Source organism: Vidua chalybeata, chromosome 30 (genome assembly GCF_026979565.1).
Source record: "Vidua chalybeata isolate OUT-0048 chromosome 30, bVidCha1 merged haplotype, whole genome shotgun sequence".
NCBI classification, from domain to species: Eukaryota; Metazoa; Chordata; class Aves; order Passeriformes; family Viduidae; genus Vidua; species Vidua chalybeata.
In genome coordinates this window covers 362,953-387,268 of record NC_071559.1, presented here as the reverse complement: position 1 = coordinate 387,268, position 24,316 = coordinate 362,953, and the positions used below count along the sequence as shown (strand labels likewise).

General features: G+C 50.9%; 1 long non-coding RNA gene and 1 pseudogene across 1 annotated transcript; one reads left to right on the top strand and one right to left on the bottom strand.

The window, feature by feature from the left end:
• Positions 1 to 5,683: 5,683 nt before the first annotated feature.
• LOC128801495 (olfactory receptor 6M1-like) lies at positions 5,684 to 7,190 on the bottom strand (annotated as a pseudogene).
• A 14,778-nt stretch (positions 7,191 to 21,968) lies between these two features.
• LOC128801502 (uncharacterized) lies at positions 21,969 to 22,429 on the top strand. The gene is made up of 2 exons (XR_008435194.1): positions 21,969 to 22,019; positions 22,068 to 22,429. It is a non-coding gene; the product is annotated as an uncharacterized LOC128801502 (long non-coding RNA).
• Positions 22,430 to 24,316: the final 1,887 nt, after the last annotated feature.

The following is a 24,316-nucleotide window of genomic DNA, read 5'->3' as shown; positions in this document are numbered from 1 at the left end:
GCTGTGCCAGGAGGCCCCAGGGCCTCAGGACAAGGTGTCTCCTGACAGCCCTTGGTGGCACAGACCCTGCTGTGCCCCAGGCCACCAGGACTTGGCTTCTCTTTGTCCCCACCTGTCATCAGTGCCTCCAGTTCTCTGCTCTGCCTGGGGCCTGGGGACACTTTCTCAGTCGTGTCCCTCAGTGGGACCCATTAAAAGTCAAAGAAACTTTGGAGTTGGATTCTGACTTCGAGTTCTGAGAGGTTTCTGCAGCTCCTTCTCAGGGCCTGATGTTCAGGGCCCAGCCCAGCAGGGCTGGGGCACTGCCTGCAGCCAGCCCGGGCACAGCCCAGAGGCACAGAGAGCTTCAATCAGTCAGGGCTGGGAAGGTGCTGAGAAGTGCCTGGGGCAGAATCACTGCCAGCCCTTGGCACAGGAACCTCTGGCTGCAGGACAAGGCAGCTGCAGCTCCTGCAGTGATCTCCTCAAGCTGGAACATCCCAATGCCCACAGACCCTGTGAGTACAACTCTGAGTATTTCTGGTGCAGGGCAGGTGAAATGCTCATGAAGCTCTGACATTCTGGGGGGTTCTGATCAGTCATGGAATATTTCCAAGGCAAGGATTTTGACAAAATGAGGAAATAGGCTCCTAAGACTTTGTATTCAGTTTCCTGCTATTGGAGAATGACAGGGAGGGGGGATAAATATTAAAGGTGGATTATGAATTTTGAAAAGCACCTGAGACATCTGAACTGCTACTTTTAGTGATCAATAGGTTCACAGGAGATCCCTAATGTGCTTTCAGCCACTCTGCCCATGGACTGCAGCAGCATCACCTCTGCTGGAGCCATCAGGCTCAGTCTGAGCTGTCCTTTCTCCAAGCTGCAAACAGAAGCTGCCCCCAGCCAGTGCCCTGCAAACAGGCAGGGTTTTGTCAGGCCAAGGGGAGTGCACAGAGATTTGGGGTCTGTGAGTGCTGGCACGGAGAGATCAGGTACAGGGAAACACCTGCAGGAGGAAAATCTCCAGGAAGCAGAGAGAAGATCAGGCAAGGAGAGAAAACAAAACCCAGAAATGCTGTGGCAGGGAGAGTTTAGAGATGTCCAGAGGATCCCCTCCAGTGCAGCCCCTCCCTCTGCACAAGCCCCCTCCCTCCTGTGCCCCCAGCCAAGCCTCTGCCCTCAGGGCCGGGGCTCCAAGGCGTGCAGCCCCTCCTGTGCAGGCAGAGCTGCAGCAGAGCCGTGGGGCAGCTCTGCAGCCCCGGGCCCAGTTCCCTCTGCAGAGCACAGGGCTGGGAGCAGCTGCCCGGCACTGGGGGCTCTGGCAGGGGGCACAGCTGGCTCAGGGTGACACAGCTGTCCCCAGGGCCCGGCTCTGGGCAATGCTGTCAGTGCAGCCAGGGAAGGAGCTGCATCTCCCTTCATCCAATGCCATCAGAAGGATTCTTGGAAGTCTCCCTGAGATTTCAGTCCAAGCTGGGAGCTCCAATCCAGGATGCAAACCTGTCCTAGAGCATCTCTGAGTTATAAGATTGATGGGGAAAGACAGAGGTGTTCTGACACTGAAAATGCTGATGGGTAGGTGAAATGAGCAATGTGAGTCCGTGGCTACAAATGTGGAGCTGGGCTGTGGTGGCTCCATCTGCTCTCCACTGTACCTGGGGGTTTTTTAGGGAAAATGTGGGAAGCTGATCAACCTCCCCCAGAGAAAGGTTAAAGCCCAGAGAAACTCAGAACAGGTGAGAATGACAGACCATCTCCCCTCACTCTCCACTCTCCACTTTGTCTTACAGCACTTGCTCTGTTCTCCCTGACAGCAGCAGAAATGCTGAGGGTTTCTGATATCCAAGAACCCCAGGACAAATATAGGGGAGCTTATGAAGAAAACCTCAGAACTCTTGAACACAGAAGTGTGTCTGTATTCCTGGGGAGGGTGTATGGGAAATGGCTTTGATTTTGGTCGCTGTCCTTTCTCCATGAACAGGTCCCCATGTGCAGCCACAGCAAATGTCCAGCAGCAGCTCCATAAGCCACTTCCTCCTGCTGGCACTGGCAGACACGCGGCAGCTGTAGCTCCTGCACTTCTGCCTCTTGCTGGGCATCTCCCTGGCTGCCCTCCTGGGCAACGGCCTCATCATCAGTGCCGGAGCCTGCAGCCACCACCTGCACACGCCCATGTTCTTCTTCCTGCTCAACCTGGCCCTCAGCGACCTGGGCTCCATCTGCAACACTGTCCCCAAAGCCATGCACAATTCCCTCTGGAACATCAGCACCATCTCCTACACAGGATGTGCCGCTCAGCTCTTTTACATTATGTTCTTCCTCTCAGCAGAGCTTCCCCTCCTGACCATCATGTGCTACGACCGCTACATGTCCATCTGCAAACCCCTGCACTACGGGACAAGCAGAGCTTGTGCCCACATGGCAGCAGCTGCCTGGGCCAGTGGCTTTCTCAATGCTCTCATGCACACGGCCAATACATTTTCCCTGCCCCTGTGCCATGGCAATGCCCTGGGCCAGTTCTTCTGTGAAATCCCCCAGATTCTCAAGCTCTCCTGCTCCAAATCCTACCTCAGGGAACTGGGGCTTCTTGTCTGTTTAGGATTCGGATGTTTGGTGTTCATTGTTTTCTCCTATGTGCAGATCTTCAGGGCTGTGCTGAGGATCCCCTCTGAGCAGGGACGGCACAAAGCCTTTTCCACCTCCCTCCCTCACCTGGCCGTGGTCTCCCTGTTCCTCAGTACTGGCACATTTACCTATCTGAAGCCTCCCTCCATGTCCTCCCCATCCCTGGATCTGGCCCTGTCAGTTCTGTACTCGGTGGTGCCTCCAGCCCTGAACCCCCTCATCTACAGCCTGAGGAACCAGGAGCTCAAGGCTGCACTGTGGAGACTGATGACTGGATGCATTCAGGAACATTAAACTGCTAGCCAATTTCGCCAAATCACTTCAAATAAAAGTAATCTTCATTCTTCTTGTTGGTTTTGTTTTGGAGGTTCGTTTTCTTTGTTTTTCTTTTTCAATATCGTCCACAAAGCAATGTCTTTGTTTGTGCCATTTCTCATTTTGTTTCTCTCCACCTTCCCTGTGGCCACAGACTGTGTCAATCAGGGGCTGCGCTCTTGGTGGCTTTAAAGGAACTCAAGGATCTGCCAGCAAAGTTTTCTGCAGAGATGCCCTTTTGTTGCCTTCTCTGGAGCTGCAGCAGCAATGTCTGTGTGCAGAGCTGGGGGCAGATCAGTGCTGGCACAGCAGGTGTGCCCAGCAGCAGCAGCACTTCGTGTTGCCAGTGCTGTTCCTGTGGCCCTGCCCTGCTGCCCTGGTGGCCCTGGTGTTGCTGCAGGGCCTGAGTGCTCTCGGGGCCCGGCACAGTCCTGGGGGTGGCAGTGCCGGGGCTGCAGCAGGGACAGGCCATGGGCACTGCTGGGGCAGCGCTGACGCCTCAGGCCAGGGCCTGGGGGCTCCAGGCTCCTTGCCCAGGCTCTCTCAAGAACACAGCCAGGCCAATGCTCAGCACAGAAAACCCCCGTCAGCAGCCCCAGGCTGGCCGTGGGCAGGCTGGGGGCAAACAGCACGGCTGATGCTCTGCAAGGGCCCTGGGGGAGACGGGAAGGAGCAGCAGAGCAGGGGTTGATCCATCCCCAGTGTGCTGGACAGGCCAGGGCAGTGTCCCAGAGCGTCCTCATGGAGCTGCCAACAACATCCCCCCTCTGCAGCCCTGGCCTCTCCCCCAGCTCACACAAGTGCCGCATCCTTGCAGGCACAGACACAGCAGCACTGGCTCAGGAGCCCCTGTTTGCATTGCACACAGCAGGCGGGAGCACCCCCATGCTCTTGCTGTGGGGACATGAACCTGGGGCCAGGAAGGGCTGGGGGACACCAGGGAAACCACTCAGCTTTGTCCTGGCCTCTACACTCAGCCAGAAAGTTTGTTCCCATCAGCTGGGAGTTTCCTGTCCCACTGCAGACGCTGTTGCTCAGAGCCAGGGCTGCCTGGCAGCCACCCCCAAACTGCCCTGAGCATTTCCTTGGCTTTACCTTTACTTTCTTTACTCTTCCTGATACAAATTTCTCCCTCTTGCCCAGCCCTGTTCCCTCCCCTGCACATAGCCCATCCCTGTTTGCCCTTTCCTCTCTGGCCCCACTCCCCATTGCAGTTCCTGCCTTGGCACCATGGGAACGGCCCTTGGGGAGCAGGATCATCCCACAAGTGCTGCAGGAATTGTCTGCAGGCTCCTGCAGGGCCTCGTGCTGCTCCCTTGCCAGAGGCAGCCCAGGCCAGGGGGGCACATCTGGGCTGCTGTGTCTGCCTGTGGGGCTCCCTGTTCTGGGCAATGAGAAGGGGCTGCAGAGGCTCTGCAGGACTGACAGGATGGGCTTTGGGGCTGTGAGGAGAAGCTGAGGGACCTGGGCTGCTGCAGCTTCTGAAGAGGAGGCCCAGGGCTCCTCCTGCAACTGCTCCAAGGGTGGTTTCAGAGAATCACAGAACCAGCCAGGCTACAAAAGACCTTGGAGATCATCAAGTCCAACCTGTGCCCTGACACTGTCTTGTCTCACCTGAGCCTTCTATTCTCCAGGATAAACAAGCCCAGCTCCCTCAGCTGCTCCTCACAGGACTTGTGTGGCAGAGCCCTCACCAGCCTTGCTGCCCTTCTCTGGACACGCTCCAGGCCCTCCATGGCCTTGCTAAATTGGGGGCCCAGAACTGGACACAGCACTCAAGGTGCTGCCCAACCAGTGCCCAGTACAGGGGAAGAATCACTGCCCTGCTCCTGCTGGCCACACCATTCCTGATCCAGGCCAGGAGCCATTGGCCTTCTTGGCCACCTGGGCACACTGCTGGTTCATGTCCAGCCTGCTGTCCATCAGTCCCTGCAGGTCCTTTTCTGCCTGGCTGCTGTCCAGCCGCTCTGTCCCCAGCCTGTAGCGCAGCAGGGGTTTTTGTGGCCAAAGTGCAGGACCCGGCACTTGGACTTTTTAAACCTCACCTTGTTGGACCTGGATCCAGCCTGTCCAGGTCCCTCTGCAGAGCCCTCCTACCCTCCAGCACATCCACACTCACACCCAGCTTGGTGTCATCTGCAAATTTCCTGATGGTGGATTCAGTCCCCTCATGCAGATCATCAATGCAGACATTGAAATCCACGCTGGCTGGCTCTGATCCCTCGGCCATCCTGCGGGTGCCCTGTGATGGCACTCAGGGTGATCTTTTCCAGAACCTTGCCGGGCACCGAGGTCAGGCTGACAGGCCTGAAGTTCCCCAGATCCTCCTTCCAGCCCTTCTTGGGGATGGGCTCACATTGGCACCTCGAGTCCTCTGGGGCCTCCCTGGTGAGCCAGGACTGATGGTAAATGATGGAGAGCAGCTTGGGGAGCTCATCCACCAGCTCCCTCATCCCCCTAGGATGGATCCCATCTGGTGCCAGAGACACCTGTGAGCATCTGAGTGGCTCAGCAGGTCCCCAGCTGCTCCCTCCTGGATTCCAGGGAGCTCCAGTGATGGGCCTGGGAGCAGCCAGGGCAGAGAATGAACTGAGTTTCTCCTCCTGCCATTGTTGGTGCCCTGTCTGGGTGTGCAGATGAGTCTCTTACCTCTTAACCTGACACAACCCTGCAGGAGCATCAGTCTCCTGAGGCAGCCCTGTTTGGAGGCTGCACTCACAGGCACTGGTAGTGTGCAACAGATGACATCAGATTCTTGGGATGGCTTTCCAGAAATGCACCATGGTTAGGGGAAAAGCTTTGTTCTTGCCCTGGCAATGGATTTGTTCAGGGCCAGGATCACAGATTTGTTCCGAAGGCTGTAGATGAATGGATTTAAGAATGGGTACAGGACTGTGTTGAGCAGAGCTACAATTCTGTTGGTCCTCAAGGAAACATCTTCTGCAGGACACGTGTAGAGAGCAATGAAGCTCCCATAGGCAATGGACAAGGTGATGAGATGGGAAGAACACGTAGTCAAAGTTTTCTTCCTCCCAGAGGCTGCTGGAAGATGCAGAACACAGAAAAGGATGCAGGTGTAAAATGCCAGAGTCAAACATAAGGAACCCAGCACGACACACGGTAAGAAGACAGAGTCTATTTTCCAAAGCAGGCTGGTGTCAGAGCAGGACAGTCTGAACAAGGGGGAGTTGTCACAAAGGAAATGGGGGATCTTGGAGCCACAGAAAGACAGCTCCGAGAGGAAGAACAGCCGGTAGCTCAGCAGGGCAAAGCCGAGGACCCAAGCAGCAACAACCAGGTGGACACAGAGCTGAGGCTTCATGATGGCAGCATGGAGCAAAGGTTGGCAGATGGCAACATAGCGGTCAAAGGACATGACAATGAGCAGGATGAATTCTGTGCAGCCCAGGGCAAAATAGAAATAGTTCTGGGCAAAGCAGCTGCTTCATGAGAGAGTGTTCTGACCAGAGCTCAGCATCACAAACAATTTGATGCTTGTGGAGGATGTAAAGCAGATCTCCAGGAAGGCCAGGTTGCTGATGAAAAAGTACATGGGGGTTTGCAGCTGGTGATCCACACACACAAGGAAAATGATGGTTGCATTCCCCATCACTGTTGTCAGGTATATGAGCAGAAGGACCCGAGAGAAAAATACCTGCAGTCTTGGATCAAGCTCTGGGAAACCCTCTAGGATGAACTCAGTAACTGCTGTTTCATTTTCTGGTCCCATGCTGAATTCCAGCTCATCCTGCTGAGACAGGAACATGGCAAAACCAAGTGGGATCATTTCACAGTCTGGACAAACATTTCTATCCTTCCTTCTCTGCTGCTTTCTTTTCCTGCAGTCTTGCTATAGAGCACAGAGATTGTGCTTCAAACAATTCTCACACCCTGATTGTTCTCTTTCCCATTTCAGGTAGAGACCTCAGAGATTTTATTGTGTTCTTTCTACCTTTTCCAAACACTCCCAAAGAATTCTTTCACCAGAACAGAGGATTCTAAGGAGCTATTGGCTATTTCCCCCCATTCCTGGGAAATTCCCAGCTCACTCAGACCTACTGCAAACATCTGTCACACCCATGCACCAAACACCTCTCATCTACAGCACAAACACTAAACGCTGAAATTACACCAAATCTGTGCATTGAACTTCCTTGTTTCTGCTTTTCAGTACTTGCCTTTGGACCAGGAGTCCCTGAGGAACTGTTGCTTCCAAAAGAAGCAATCCCAAGTATCTCTTTTGCAACCCTCTGCTTTCTTCCACAGCTTTTTCCTCTCTCTCTCTTCAGGAAAGGAATGGGGAGGGCAGAATAGGGACCAAGTAGAACTTGGATTTTTAGTACTCTAAATGAGGACTGGAATTTATTATGGATCCACACAGAGTGTCACAATCTGAGCTGTCACCTGTCTGCACCAAAATGAACCTGTGCAGAGCAAGGGAAAAGTGCCAGGAAGAGATTTGTAATTTTTGCTTTATGTGCCAGTTGGTAGTACCCAGCCTCCAAATGTTCTATTGTCTCCACTGGCTACAGAGGGAGCCTCGAGAAAACAAATTCTCCTGGGTGCCTGCAGGGGAGTAGATGAAACTCACTTTTCAAGTCTCAAATCCCTGATTAATTAACAGTTACTCTATTTTGAAACCAAAATACACAGCTAAGAAAAGATGTATGAGAAAAAATATATGCAATAAAGACTGGTGTTCTCCTTTTCAGGTTTTTTGATTTGCTTTTCAACATGGAGAAGAGCAGAGCAGATGACTGTGAAAATAGGATTATTTAAAATGCCAGGGGAGAAGAGGAGAGGGAGGGTCTGAAGCAGTGAAACAAAGCTCTGTTCATGTGCAACCAGAGCACTGAAGTCATCGGTCCCCTGGGTGGCCCAAGGGCTCTTCCATCTCATTGTCCACACAGAGCAGAGGAGAGCCTGGTCTGAGACAGGCCATCAACTTGAAACCAAGTGACTGAGTTCAGTCAAGAGCCCTCAAAATGAACCAACTCTAAAATGAGCAAAAATGAGTCACCTTCAAAATTAACTGTGGGACTGAAATGTTTGGGAGCTCTCCAGGTGGGGACTCGGGGCAGCCCTAGAGATGAGCACATCCTGCTGTGCCCAGGTTGATTCTTGTGCATAAATGCAGTGATCCCCACCCTGGGTGGAGGCTCTGACTGCTTCAGAGACCCCCCTGTAGCAGCTTCTGCTGCACAGCTGAGTAAAACTGAGCAAATTCCAATTCCATAGGATGCTTCCACACTCCAGAGACCACAGGGCAGGCGGATTATCAGAAGCAATCGGAACAGCTGTAAGTGAAGCCACATTTGATGCAGTTGAAGGCTCTGTTGCAAAGGACACTCTTCCAAAGTGAGTTATTCCACAATTCAGTCAATCTTTCCCCTGAGGGCTCATCAAAGAGAGCAGAGGAAGGAAGAAAAGAGACTTGCTGTTAATCAATGTGCACACTGTAAGAAAGAGAGGCGTTTGAAAAGGGACTGTCCGCAGGTACAACACGAAACTCCCCTCTCGTGGCCATCACCGATGGTCACTGCGGGGGACCAGAGGATTCTTTCCCAGCAGAACATCCGGTCACAGCTAAGCTGGGACAATGAGGAGTTAGGATTTTTAGTGGCTACAGGAGCTGGTTGCTCTGTGCTAAATACAGTAAAAGGAAACTTGAGTAATGATTCTATAACAATCATTGGTGCAACAGGGATCATGAAACTCAGCCATTTTTCCAGCCCATTGATTTTAAATTAGGAAAACAATGGGTGACTCCCCAGTTTTTGTATCTACTCAATTTACTTAAGCCTCTCCTTGGACAATTTATTGGAAAACCTGAATGCTAAAATCAAGATTAAAATGGCAAAATGCAGGTTATTACTCCAAAATCTAATTATGTGGAAGCCTCTGTTTTTGCACTCCAATCTTCAGATGTGATCCATCTGCCATCTGTATCACTTGAGGATGCAGTAAATCTGGTAGTCTGGACTGGAGAGGTGCCCCAGTGACCCAGAAAAGCAGAGCCTGTGAGAAACAAATTGAAACCCTGAGCAGGACCAGTAAGGCAGAAGCAATACCCTTTGAGAAAAGAAAGTTGTAAAGGGTTATTGAAATAAATGGGCCTAGGAGACCTTGTGCTCCAACCAAACAGGCCTTTATTAAGAGATTTCAGCTTAAGGGGTAGGGGGCTCGGGGTTCGCAAGGCCACCGCTGCTCCCTTGAGCCGGCGAACGGAGGAAGGGCCTCGATCCTGTCGGATACCGGCAGGGTCGGAAGTCTCCACCTTCTTCGGAACACGTCCGAGACTCGTCAATCGGCTCGCAGTCTTAGGAGGTGATCCTCTTTTGGCTTCTTCTAAGTTGCAGTGACCAGTCCGGAATGTTTTTATGCACTCTTCCTGCTACCAGAGACTGTCCCCGACCCATGAGCACTGGTAATTTGTAGTTCTGGGCTTGTTTTCTAGGGATAATCCAGATTTTAGTAATTCTGGAGATATGATAATTAATATGCACTCTCCGCGAGGCATCTTGGGAACCCGGAAACCTTCTCGGGGAGCAGCGGCAAGAGTACCCGACGCGAGGGAGAGGGTTTACAAGGATCTGGGTTTCAGAATACAGAAAGATAAAACAGGTAAGTCATAACTTCAACAACAACCCATCAGCTCTTAACATTATATAGAAAACAGATAAGTGTACAGTATTGAGAACAGCATTGCATAACCGCTTTAACAAACTCTATCCATGACAGTTATTATCCCTTGGATAGATTTATAAAAGAAAAGAAAGATTAGATTTATAAAAGAAAAATTTATAAAATAAGGCCTGTTGAAGGAATATGAATCCAAATTTAATAGCCTTATTTTGCAGTTAAGAAGGCACATGGAGAGGATTAGTGGCTGGTACAGGATCCTAGAGCCATAAATGAGACAGTAGAGGATATACACCCGTCCGTAGCAAATCCTTGTACCTTGCTAACAACCTAGAGTGAAAAATTAAAATGGTTGACAGTGTAGAATTTGAAAGTGGCTTTTTCTGTATCTCTTGGAGTAGTGAAAGTCAAGATGTCCTGTCGTGGGGACAGGACATTTTCATGCTTATTATCCCAATCGTGGTTTCTGTTCCCTGCTCTCAGTTTGTTTTGTCTTCCCCCCCCCACCCCGCCCCGGCTTGCTGCTGGCTTGCTGCTTGGCTTTGCCTTGCTGCTTTTGCTCGCCGCTGGCTGCCTGCTTTGCTAGCTCTGTTTTCCTTTCTTTTTTTCTTTGCTTTTCGCTTGCTTGCTTTTTCACCATTTTTTTTTCCTTTTCCCCGGTTTCTGTTGTTCCCTTCCCCACCCCGCCGCCCGAAGATATCGGACCTACTCCGGGCAGGAGCTCCCCCAGGGTCTGCGAGAGAAGCTTCGTACCCTCTGCGGCAAAGAGAGATACAGCTCAACCCCCTTGGACTGGTGAAAACATCTGTTGTCATCTCGGGCTATTTCTCTTGTGCTGGGGAGTGTTTTTTGTTGTTCCTTAATAAACAAGTTTTTTCCACTTCCCCTCTGAAGAAATTCCTCCTGAACCCGGTGGTGGGGGAAGTTGTGGAGGGTTTTGTTTCCTATAAGGGGCTCCTTTGGAGATGTTTTCCCCTAATTTGTCCTAAACCAGGACAAATAATTTGGTGGCCCGTACAGGGAAGGCTAGACAAAGTGGAAAAAACTTTATTCTAACAATATTTTGGCTTTAACTGTTTTGTGGGAATATTGGTATGTCTCTTTTTAAAGTTATAATGTCATTTGGAGTGAAAGCCTGCCTCTATTTGTGGTCATTAGGGTTCTTTGAAGTTTTGATAGCTTTATGGTCCCTGGAGTTATTTTCTTATTCAGAAGTAGCTCCGGTATTGTCCCTAATACGTAGCTTTTGTAGCAGAGTGACACTAACTAGAATATTTATCGGGCTGGGCTTGGCTGTGATACTTTGCAAGGGGCTTTTAAAAATGTTGTTATCGGCTCCAGGAATGTATAATTCGTGGTTGTGGTTGTGTGCTAAATTTGTTATGGGGGAGGAGGTTTTTCAGCCTTTGCTTTCTTTTTCCTCCTCCAAATTGTTTACATCTCTATTAGGAAATGCCCTGTCCTCCCTGACTGCCAAGGACACCATCTTTTTGTTATTTAATTTAATAACCTTTCTCTATACTGTCTGCAGTTTATATAAGATGAAGGCTGAGATTTCTAGAGGGGCTGGTGAGACCTCTGATTTAGGAGTACAACCAAGGGTGAAAAATCCTGAGTGGTGTGGGAAATGGAAGGATATGGGTCAAATTTTAAAGGAGTTTTCTGATCCTGTAGTTTGGGACTTTCCATCTGAACACATCCAGAACCCAGCTGAGGCGGCGAAGTACCTGAAAGGGAAATGCCAGGATAACCCTAAGGAGAAAAAGATCATTGCAGTGAGCTGGGCCCTGGCATATGCTTATTGCACTCTGCTCGATACTGTAGGGCAGCAGACAGAGGAAGGGGGGCAGGGAGATAAACCAGCAGCAATCCCAGTCACTCAGGCTGCAGCCAACAGCCCAGGCTCGAAGCCAGCAACTAAACCAGACTGTAAGCCTCAACCAATGGCTGTGGCTACTAGCACGCGAAGTGGAAAGTGCACAGAGAAGACCGATCGACCAGTGGATGACAATGATGAGTATGATGCAGGAGAAGGACCCTCAACACCTCCTGACATAAAATCAGGAGTCAAAGCAACTGGCACAAGATCAGAGGCTAATATTGATTCCTTCTCCCTGAAGGACCTTCGAGGCCTAAGGAAGGATTATCGGCGACAGCCCGACGAATCTATAATTAGTTGGCTGGTCCGCCTTTGGGATGCGGCAGGGGAGGCTACCATTCTGGATGGCACTGAAGCAAGGCATTTGGGGTCCCTGTCACATGATCCTGTCATCGACCAAGGCATGATGAGGGGGGCTAGCCCTCACAGCCTCTGGGAACGGGTCCTGGACAGCGTAGCACAAAGATATCTGTGTGCCGATGACCTCTATGTTCAGCAGACACGATGGAAGACCATAGAACAGGGGATCCAATGCCTGAGGGAGATGGCAGTGGTGGAGATCATTTTTTCAGATGACGTAACAACTAGGAATCCGGACCTTGTACCATGCACACCTGTAATGTGGAGGAAACTGGTGCGACTTGGGCCACCTGAATACGCTTCTGCTCTAGCAATAATGAAGCGGGAGGAGGTATATGAGACTGTACTCGATATGGCAAAGAAACTTTGGGCATATGCGGATGCTGTACATGGCCAGACCCATGCCAGAATTGCAGCTGTGGAAACACGACTGCAGGAATTAGAAGGCAAAATAGAGGAAAGCCGCAAGAAACTCAGGGAAGAGATTAAGGAGGACCTCCTCCAAATCTCAGCTGTACAAATTAGAGGCCCTGGCACCCAACGCAGACGTTCCCTTGTTGGGGAGAGAAGGTACACCCCACGAGCTGAGTTGTGGTTCTTCTTACGTGAGTCTGGAGAAAACATGAGGAAATGGGATAGGAAGCCTACTGCTGCTCTGGCACAACGGGTGCGTGAATTGAAGGAAGGTAAGAAAAGGAAAGCAGCCCCAGTTGCCCGTAGCCGAACAGCCAGGTATGATGATGATGATGACATGTCTGATCCCCTTGAGGGAACCTCCAAGACATATGCCCAAGGAAAGAAGGATAACCAGGCGTAGAGGGGCCCTGCCTCTAGCCAGGTAGAGGCATGGGAAAACTGTATCTTCTGGACGGTGTGGATCCGATGGCCTGCTGCATCAGAGCCACAAAAATATGACGCTTTAGTGGATACTGGTGCACAGTGTACGCTAATACCATCGGGATATGTGGGGGCAGAGCCTGTTTCCATTGCTGGTGTGACAGGGGGATCACAACAACTGACCCTGGTGGAAGCTGAGGTGAGCCTGACTGGGAAGGAGTGGAAGAAACATCCCATTGTGACCGGCCCAGGGGCTCCGTGTATTCTGGGCATAGACTTCCTCCGGAGCGGCTATTACAAAGACCCGAAGGGACTCAGGTGGGCTTTCGGAATAGCCGCTGTAGAGGCAGAGAACATTAAGCAATTAAACACCCTGCCTGGACTGACAGAAAACCCATCTGCAGTAGGGCTCCTAAGGGTGGAAGAGCAACGAGTGCCAATTGCGACCTCGACAGTGCATCGCCGGCAGTATAGAACGAATCGAGATGCCGTGATCCCCATCCACAAACTGATTCGTGAGCTGGAGAGCCAAGGGGTGGTTAGCAAAACCCATTCACCCTTCAACAGCCCTATTTGGCCTGTGCGTAAATCTGAAGGAGAATGGAGATTGACTGTGGACTACCGAGCATTGAATGAAGTGACTCCACCACTGAGCGCTGCTGTGCCGGACATGTTGGAACTCCAGTACGAGCTGGAGTCCAAGGCAGCACAGTGGTACGCCACTATTGACATTGCTAATGCGTTTTTCTCCATTCCTCTGGCAGCAGAATGCAGGCCTCAGTTTGCCTTTACGTGGAAGGGAGTGCAATACACCTGGAATCGACTGCCCCAGGGGTGGAAGCACAGTCCTACCATCTGCCATGGACTGATCCAGGCTGCACTAGAAAAGGGTGAGGCTCCAGAACATTTACAGTATATTGATGATATTATTGTGTGGGGGAAAACGGCAGCAGAAGTGTTTGAGAAAGGAGAGAAAATAATCCAGATTCTCCTGAAAGCCGGTTTTGCCATCAAGAGGAGCAAAGTCAAGGGACCTGCTCGAGAGATCCAGTTCCTGGGAGTGAAGTGGCAAGATGGGCGGCATCAGATTCCTACAGATGTCATCAACAAGATCACAGCTATGTCCCCACCAACCAACAAGAGGGAGACGCAAGCTTTCTTAGGCGCCATAGGCTTTTGGAGAATGCACATTCCTGAGTACAGTCAGATCGTGATCCCTCTTTACCTGGTCACCCGCAAGAAGAACAATTTCCATTGGGGCCCTGAGCAGCAACAAGCTTTTGCCCAGATTAAGCAGGAAATTGCTCATGCAGTAGCCCTTGGCCCAGTCAGGATGGGACCAGAGGTCAAGAATGTGCTCTACTCTGCAGCCGGGAACCATGGTCTGTCCTGGAGCCTTTGGCAGAAAGTGCCTGATGAGACTCGAGGCCGACCGCTAGGATTTTGGAGTCGGAGCTACAGAGGGTCTGAAGCCAACTACACCCCAACAGAGAAGGAAATTTTGGCTGCCTACGAAGGAGTCCAAGCTGCCTCAGAGGTGATTGGTACAGAAGCGCAACTCCTCCTGGCACCCCGACTACCGGTGCTGGGGTGGATGTTCAGAGGAAAGGTTCCTACTACCCACCATGCCACCAGTGCTACATGGAGCAAGTGGATTGCCCTCATCACGCAGCGCGCCCGTATTGGTAAACTGAATCGCCCTGGGATTTTGGAAGTGATTACAAATTGGCCTGAAGGTGAAAACTTTGGTGTCACAGATGAAGAACAAGAACCAGTGACACGGGCTGAAGAGGCTCCACCCTACAACCAATTGCCAGCAGAGGAAACACGCTATGCTCTTTTCACTGACGGTTCCTGTCGCGTCGTAGGGATGAATCCGAAGTGGAAAGCAGCTGTATGGAGCCCCACACGACAGGTCGCAGAGGCCACTGAAGGAGAAGGTGGATCAAGTCAACTTGCTGAACTCAAAGCCGTTCAACTGGCCCTAGACATTGCAGAAAGGGAGAAGTGGCCAAAGCTCTACCTCTACACTGATTCATGGATGGTAGCCAATGCTCTGTGGGGATGGCTGGAGAGATGGAAAGGGGCTAACTGGCAGCGTCGAGGAAAACCAATTTGGGCTGCTGAAGAATGGAAAGACATTGCTACCCGGGTAGAGAAACTACCTGTGAAGGTTTGCCATGTAGATGCTCATGTCCCCAAGAGTAGAGCTAATGAAGAACAGCAAAACAATCAGCAGGTAGATCAGGCTGCAAAGATAGGGGTGTCAAAGATAGATTTAGATTGGCAACACAAGGGGGAGTTGTTCCTAGCGTGATGGGCCCATGATGCCTCAGGCCATCAGGGTAGAGATGCCACCTATAAGTGGGCACGAGACCGAGGGGTGGATTTAACCATGGACAGTATTTCTCAGGTTATCCATGACTGTGAGACGTGTGCTGCCATCAAACAGGCCAAGCGAGTGAAGCCCCTATGGTATGGGGGACGGTGGTCCAAGTACAGGTATGGGGAGGCCTGGCAGATTGACTACATCACACTGCCTCAAACCTGCCAAGGCAAGCGCTACGTGCTCACAATGGTAGAAGCCACCACAGGATGGTTGGAAACCTACCCTGTGTCTCATGCTACCGCCCGTAACACCATCTTGGGCCTTGAAAAGCAGGTCCTTTGGAGGCATGGTACCCCTGAGAGGATTGAGTCAGACAATGGGACTCATTTTAAGAACAGCCTTATCAACTCCTGGGCTAGGGAACATGGCATTGAGTGGGTGTACCATATCCCCTACCATGCACCAGCTGCAGGCAAGGTGGAGAGGTACAATGGACTGTTAAAAACCACCTTGAAAGCATTGGGTGGGGGATCTTTCAAAAACTGGGAGCAGCATTTAGCCAGGGCCACCTGGTTAGTTAACACTCGAGGTTCCACCAACCAAGCAGGTCCTGCCCAGTCTGAGTCCCTCAATATAGTAGATGGAGATAAAGTCCCAGTGGCCCATGTCAGAGATTTGTTGGGGAAGACAGTATGGATTAATCCTGCCTCGAGTACAGGCAAACCCATTCGTGGGATTGTCTTTGCTCAAGGACCAGGTTATACCTGGCGGATAATGCAGAAAGATGGGACAACCGTTGTGTACTCAGGGAGATCTGATTGTGGGATGATATCATTGTTTGTTAAGCGTGACCACCATTGTCTGTACGTTAGATCATACAGACATGAAACAGAAGGAAATGTGAAAGGGTCGAAAGTCAGAGCAAGTAAGAATGAAAGAGAATGTGTAAGTGTGGAAGGTTTGAGCAGGCAGGAAGGAAGTTTCAGTAACATGTTCACGATATGTGATAAGGGGTGGAATGTCGTGGGGACAGGACATTTTCATGCTTATTATCCCAATCGTGGTTTCTGTTCCCTGCTCTCAGTTTGTTTTGTCTTCCCCCCCCCACCCCGCCCCGGCTTGCTGCTGGCTTGCTGCTTGGCTTTGCCTTGCTGCTTTTGCTCGCCGCTGGCTGCCTGCTTTGCTAGCTCTGTTTTCCTTTCTTTTTTTCTTTGCTTTTCGCTTGCTTGCTTTTTCACCATTTTTTTTTCCTTTTCCCCGGTTTCTGTTGTTCCCTTCCCCACCCCGCCGCCCGAAGATATCGGACCTACTCCGGGCAGGAGCTCCCCCAGGGTCTGCGAGAGAAGCTTCGTACCCTCTGCGGCAAAGAGAGATACAGCTCAACCCCCTTGGACTGGTGAAAACATCTGTTGTCATCTCGGGCTATTTCTCTTGTGCTGGGGAGTGTTTTTTGTTGTTCCTTAATAAACAAGTTTTTTCCACTTCCCCTCTGAAGAAATTCCTCCTGAACCCGGTGGTGGGGGAAGTTGTGGAGGGTTTTGTTTCCTATAAGGGGCTCCTTTGGAGATGTTTTCCCCTAATTTTGTCCTAAACCAGGACAACTATTTACTTCTGAATGGGACAGTCCAAACACAGTGAGAAGAGCCCAGCTGACTTGGCCAGTTCTACCACAGGAGTTTAAAAATACCCCCATGATATATGGAAACCAAGTGGCAAAAGAACTGGAGGAATGGAAACATCAGAACCCTCTTTGGAGTCTTGTTCCAGTCTGGAGATGGCATTCATCTCTGAAACTGAAACTCAGCAGCAGTTCAGGGATCAGACTGTGGCATTGTGGAATTTTCTGGGACTAAGTGGATACAGAGTACAAACAGTCCAGAGCACAGAACCCTACCTGGGATTCAAAATCCTCCAGGGACAAAGGAGGTTGGGACAGGAAGGAAAAGAAGCAATTTGGCAAGTCCCACAGCCATGAACAATGAGAGAGTCACAGGCATTTCTCGGGGTGTGGGATGATGTCAGCTGTGCATCAGCAATTATGGGCTGCTGCTAAAGCCTCTGTGTGAGCTCAGGCAGCTCAGCAGGGCTTTATAGTCTGGACTGGTGTGGCATGGGCTGCCTTTTCACAGCTCCAGTGAGCCCTCATGCGGGCCCTGTTTTGGGACTCTCAAACCCCATGGACCCATTGGATCTGTTTTTTCCATGTGAGAGACAAAACCCAGCACGGGGAGTGCTGTCACAGTTCCTGGGGACCGGAGCAGGGCTGTGCCTACTTTTCACAGCAACCAGACAGTGTCAGCCAGAGCTGCTGGGCTGTCTGAGGGCAGTAGCAGCTATTCTTCTCTTCATCCAGAAAGCTAAGGAACTGACTTTGGGACAGAGTGTTATAGTTTAAAAATTCTTTCAACGCACAGCTCAAGATGAAACCTCCTGGGGATTTAAAGAAATCTGGACCAAATTTCCTTCATGGTTACCCAGCTGGGTTTGGTCAAAACATCTGTTTATAATGGTCACCACAATAATTGCTGTATGGATTTAGCTAGCATCACGATTCAGTGTTATAGTGCCCTACACTATAAAACAAAATAGAGATATTGAGAGACCGGTGCCCATAAGGAACTGAGTCTCAAGAAAAGGGGGGACTTGATGAGGGCAGTAGAACAGAACAGCACAACCTTGGAGAAACAGATAAAGGATGTAACTCATGCAAGGCACAAGCAGGATGCCAGCTCTGCTCTGCAAGGCTGACAAAGCAGAAGTTATGCAAAACAATGATATTGTCCTTACTCAAAAGCAGGAGTTGAGGAACAGCCATCTAAAAAGGACACTGGATGTTGGAGACAGACCCCAAAGAACCACATAAAGACTTCTGATAAGGGGTGCAACTATGTCAAATAATGTCAAAGGAAGTGGGGATAGCTCATGAATATGTAATCAGTGTGTCTGCAAAAAATTCTTCACTCGATGTTCACTGCACTCAAATGGATGTAGGATCAGCCAAATGACTGCCATGCTGTATGTAATGAATAATATCTACTTTCAAATACTCAGAACTGTGTGAGAAGGTTTATATCCAGCACAATTCAGTATCAGTGCTGTCCTTGACTCCATTATGCCCCACAGTTTCACAATGGCCCCTTGGTTCCATCAGGCCCTGCTGTATAACAATGGACCCTTGGTTCTGTACTCTTAAAATGGCCTCCTTGGTTCTGCACTGCCACAATGCTCTCCTTGGTTCCACGAGGCCTTGGTGTGTCACAGCAGCCCCTTGGTTCCATGAACTGCCGTCGTGTCACCCGCTCTCTTGGATCTGCAGTATCACAATGGACAATTGGTTACAAGCAGCCCTGCTGTGTCACCATGAATATTTGGTTCCATGGGGCCCCACAGTGTCACAACGGCCCCTTGGTTCCACGAGGCCTCGCTGTATAACAACGGCCCCTCAGTTCCATGAGGTTTTGTTCTGTCAGCAATGGTCTCCTTGGTTCTGTAGGGTGAAAATGGCTGCTTGGTTCCATAAGGTTCTCAGTGTCACAGGGGTCTCCTTGGTTCCATGAGGCTCTGCAGTGTCACAATATCCCATAGTTTCCAGGAGCTTCTGTCCTATCAACCATGTCCTTTGTTCCAATGAGGCCCCACAATGTCACAGTGGCCCTTTGGCTCCATGAGGTTCCATAGCGTAAGCCGGTTGCCTTGATTCCAAGAGATTCTGCTGTGTCACAATGGCCCCTTGGTTCCATGGGGTTCCACAGCATCACCATGGTCTCCTTGGATCCGCACTATCTCTGTGGACCGTTGGTTCCATGCAGCCCTGCTGTGTCACATTGGTTCCTTGGTTCCATGAAGCTTCACTGCATAGAAATGGAATCTTGGATCCACAAGGTTCCATGATGTCACAAGGGTCTCCTTGGTTCTGGAGAGTAACAATGGAGCCTTGGTTCCACGAGGTTCCATGATGTCACAATGGTCTCCTTGGTTTTGGACGGTAACAGTGGAGCCTTGGTTCCACGAGGTTCCTGGATGTCACAATGGTCTCCTTGGTTTTGGACGGTAACAGTGGAGCCTTGGTTCCACGAGGTTCCATGATGTCACAATGGTCTCCTTGGTTCTGGACGGTAAAAATGGAGCCTTGGTTCCACGAGGTCCCATGATGTCACAATGGTCTCCTCGGTTCAGGACGGAAAGAATGGAACCTTGGTTCCACAAGGTTCCATGATGTCACAATGGTCTCCTTGGTTCTCGACTGTTAACAATGGAGCCTTGCTTCCACGAGGTTCCATGATGTCACAATGGTCTCCACGCTTCTGGACGGTAAAAATGGAGCCTTGGTTCCACGAGGTTCCATGATGTCATAATGCTCTCCTTGGTTCTGGACGGTAACAATGGAGCCTTGGTTCCACGAGGTTCCATGATGTCACAATGGTCTCCTTGGTTCTCGACTGTTAACAATGGAGCCTTGCTTCCACGAGGTTCCATGATGTCACAAGGGTCTCCTTGGTTTTGCAGGGTAACAATGAATCCTTGGTTCTACGAGGTTCCATGATGTCACAATGGTCTCCTTGGTTCTGGACTGTAACAATAGAGCCTTGGTGCCACGAGGTTCCATGATGTCACAAGGATCTCCTTGGTTCTGGACGGTAACAATGGAGCCTTGGTTCCACGAGTTCTATGATGTCACAATGGTCTCCTTGGTTCTGGACTGTAACAATAGAGCCTTGGTTCCACGAGGTTCCATGATGTCACAAGGATCTCCTTGGTTCTGGACGGTAACAATGGAGCCTTGGTTCCACGAGTTCTATGATGTCACAAGGGCCTCCGCAGTTCTGAAAGGTAACAATGGATCCTTGGTTCCATGAGGTTCCCTGATGTCACAAGGGTCTCCTTGGTTTTGGAGGGTAACAATGAATCCTTGGTTGCACGTGGTTCCATGATGTCACAATGGTCTCATCGGTTCTGGAGGGTAACAATGGAGCCTTGGTTCCACGAGGTTCCTGGATGTCACAATGGTCTCCTTGGTTCTCGACTGTTAACAATGGAGCCTTGCTTCCACGAGGTTCCATGATGTCACAAGGGTCACCTTGGTTCTGGAGGGTAACAGTGAATCCTTGGTTCCACGAGGTTCCATGATGTCAAAATGGAATCCTTGGTTCTGGACTGTAACAATAGAGCCTTGGTGCCACGAGGTTCCATGATGTCACAATGATCTCCTTGGTTCTGGAGGGTAATAATGGAGCCTTGGTTCCATGAGGTTCCATGATGTTGCAGTGGTCTCAGTGGTTCTGGAGGGTAACAATGGAGCCTTGGTTCCACACGGTACTATGATTTCACAATAGTCTCCTCGGTTCTCGACTGTTAACAATGGAGCCTTGCTTCCACGAGGTTCCATGATGTCACAATGGCCTCCATGGTTCCGGACGGAAAGAACGGAGCCTTGGTTCCACGAGGTTCCATGATGTCACAAAGGTCTCCTTGGTTCTGCAGGGTAACAATGGAGCCTTGCTTCCATGACGTTCCATGATGTCACAGTGGTCTCCCTGGTTCTGGAGGGTAGCAATGGAGCCTTGGTTCCACGAGGTTCTATGATGTCACAATGCTCTCCTCGGTTCTGGAGGGTAACAATGGAGCCTTGGTTCCACTGACTTCTATGATGTCACAATTGTCTCCTTGGTTGTGGAGGGTAACAATGGAGCCTTGGTTCCACGAGGTTCTATGATGTCACAATGCTCTCCTCGGTTCTGGAGGGTAACAATGGAGCCTTGGTTCCACTGACTTCTATGATGTCACAATTGTCTCCTTGGTTGTGGAGGGTAACAATGGAGCCTTGGTTCCACGAGGTTCCATGATGTCACAATGGTCTCCTTGGTTCTGGACGGTAACAATAGAGCCTTGCTTCCACGAGGTTCCATGATGTCACAAGGGTCTCCTAGGTTCTAGACGGTAACAATGGAGCCTTGGTTCCACGAGGTTCCATGATATCACAATGGTCTCCTTGGTTTTCAACTCCTAGCAATGGAGCCTTGGTTCCACGAGGTTCCATGATGTCACAATAGTCTCCTCAGTTCTGAATGGTAACTATGAATCCTTGGTTCCACGAGGTTCAAAGATGTCGCGAGGATCTCCTTGGTTCTGGAGTGTAACAATGGAGCCTTGGTTCCACGAGGTTCCATGATGTCCCAATGGTCTCCTTGGTTCTGGACGATAGCAATGGAGCCTTGGTTCCACGAGGTTCCATGATGTCACAAGGGTCTCCATGGTTCTGGACGGTAAAAATGGAGCCCTGGTTCCACGAGGTACCATGACGTCACATTGGTCTCCTCGGTTCTGGATGATAACTGCCGAGCCGTGGGGGCTTTTAGGCACTCGGCACGAAGCTCGGATAGCTGGTACATCTGAGGGTCCACCAGAAGAACAGGAGGGACACTCGGGCTGCTGAAATCCTGCTCGTTGATTGAAGGGTCGTATAAGGGGCAAACAGGGAGACAACGAATCAGAAGGGAGGCAGATTCTGAGAGCCCCGAAGGGCGGGGTGAGGATTCTTTTACTGCGTAGGGGTAGGAGGGTTTAGCATTTGAGGGTACAATCTGGAGAAGGCTAAAGGGAGGGGAAATATAACCAGTGGGGAAAAGGGAAAGGAGTGTTTTTGGTGGAAGAACCAAAGGGAAAACGTGGAACAGAGAAGATTCTAGGCTAAGGGGCAGACTTGAACAATAGCTGACAGGAGAGGGGGAGGGTACAATTCTCTTCCAAAGGGGGTGGAGAACTCATACAACTGCTGTTTCCCATAGCAACCCTAGACTGCCTTCCCTAACCCCTCCTCCTACATCTCCCCCGTTTTTATTTATTAAATAAGCACTTCCCAACGTTTTAAGCAACAAACGCCTAAACAAAAATAAAGCAACCGAGATAATGAACATTATCAGAAAGATCCAAAAGAGTCCCCTGAGGATGATAGCAACCCACCCTGGGACACCCTGCGCATGCACCCCACCCGCTCGATCAGGTAGAGTGGCTGCTAGCCGCCCCGAGCATGCGCACTACCCGCACTAGCAGGTAGTGTGGCTGAGCTGCCCCGCACATGCGCACTACCCGCACTAGCAGGTAGTGTGGGCTGAGAGCTGCCCTGCGCATGCGCTCTCTAGCACTGCCGCGCCGCGTCTCTCTATCTTAGCAACGCCGCACCGCGCATCACCGTTCCACTCACACATACACACACACGCACAAGCACGCACGTCCGGACGTAACAGACACACTACACTGCAATCGGGACACACACCACACACTGAAATCGCGATTTCGCCCTCCCCGAGCCGCGCTTTCAGCTGGGGAGGTCCTCCCGCCACCGGCCTCTCCCCCGATGGCGGTCTGCTTGCAAGCCCCTAGGCAAACCTGCGCGCAAAAACATCTTTTTGCGACTTATCAGTGCCAACCTTAAGAAAATAAATTAATACATACCGCTTTCATCCGCTAGTCGACGGGCCATGGTCTGCTCCCCGCAGTGTACAGCCGAGGCGCAGAGTCCCTCCGGGGAAAAGCCCCGTGGCGCCTGAGGGTGTCTGCTCCCAACCGGACCTGCGGGTGAGCAGAGCAGTCCCTTCGTGGTCGCCAACTGAAACGATACGCGGAATAAATCAATAGACTCCATAACCTGGGGTAGTTATGAAGCGGGTAGGTACGTCAGCGCCCGGCACAAGTGAGATAGCTCTCCAAAACTTGTGCCCCGAGCCTCAGTCTGACCCACACTTTTATTCTTAAAGACGTTCCATATGCAATACACTGCACAACTTTTTCATGCGTATTCAACCCCTGGCCCCGCCTGTCCTCGCTTCTCATGCTAAGTAAGTCCACGCCCTTCTGGGCAAGCGTGGTTTGCTGTGGTGGTCGTACGGGGGTCTCTCGGTGGTCCTGAGGCTGAAGATTGTGGTCTTCCTCATGATTGAACTTTTGAACTTTTCCTCTCTGCGTGTGCGCTTTTGGTCCTTTAGTGCTTATCTCAGTACGTCTGTCAGTCTTGATAGGCTTGGAGACACAGGAGCTTCTTTATCTGGGTTCTTTGCTTCTTCTGGTATTGTTCTTTATGCAAGAAGCTTCAGAAATTTGCATTTTCCTTTGCCCTTTGTATTAGGCAGAGGTTTCTTAAGTAAAAGGTTGAAAATTCAACACATGACACTACAAGCTAAATTAGAAATGCTTCATTCATTTTGTTAACCTAACTCAAAAAATCTCTGTCTCACCTCGAGAGCTGTCATAGAGCAGAAGGGCAGCTGAGATGCTGAAAAGCAGCAAAGCTGAACAGCCTGCCTCAGCTTCAGCAGTGTGTAATTGACTGAAGGCAAAAAACCAAGCAGCAGAGCAGCGGGCTTCTGTGCGCACTGAAGGCAATTGCAAGAATCCAGCAGCTGCTCCTTGCCAAGCACAGGCAGCTGCCAAGGTTCTTGCTTCTTGACCAACTCACAGTTGCCCTTCTTTTCAGCAGCTGCCACCGTGTTCTCTGCATCTCGGAGCCTCTGGGGAGCAACAAGAATTTCCAAGGTGGGATGCATGACGACTATGTCAAAACCCAGGAAAGTTGTCCTGGAACACCTTCCATTGGCATGCCAAGAGTGAATTCAAGAGGCAGGAGAGCAGCAGCCACCGTCCTGCAGCAGTCTGCGAGCTTCGCACACAAGCCGGCTTCTTCGCGGCTTCGTTCTTCGCCTCTTGCAAGCTACCGCGATCTCCGGCTGCCGGAGGACAAGAAGCGGCTACTTCGTGCACAGATCACTGGAGCGGCAGCGGTGCGCTCCGAAGAGCCGCTTCTGCCGAAAGACGCCTGGAAGCGGCACTTGCTTTCGGCCAGCTCCGGAGCTGCGTATTCTGCCTCTCTAGTCGCCTACATCTTAGCGAAAAGCTTTTCCACTCCAGTTCTCAAGGAGAAAGTATACCAGCACTGCTCACTTAGCCCTAACTTGCCAGGAAATAAGATTTGCTGCACATGCCAAGGACAATGCATTTTCCTGGGCAAGCTGCAACCTGCTGGCAGATGGCCGTGCTCTCTGCCCACTCCTGCCCAGCTCTTGGTAGTAGCGAGCACGTTGCAGCCTGGTGAAGGCAAGAAACCTGGAGAGCTGTCACAGAGCAGAAGGGCAGATGAAATGCTGAAAAGCAGCAAAGCTGAACAGCCTGCCTCAGCTTCAGCAGTAGTGTGCAATTGACTGAAGGCGAAAAACCAAGCAGCAGATCAGCGGGCTTCTGTGCGCACTGAAGGCAATTGCAAGAATCCAGCAGCTGCTCCTTGCCAAGCACAGGCAGCTGCCTAGGTTCTTGCTTCTTCACCAACTCACAGTTGCCCTTCTTTTCAGCAGCTGCCA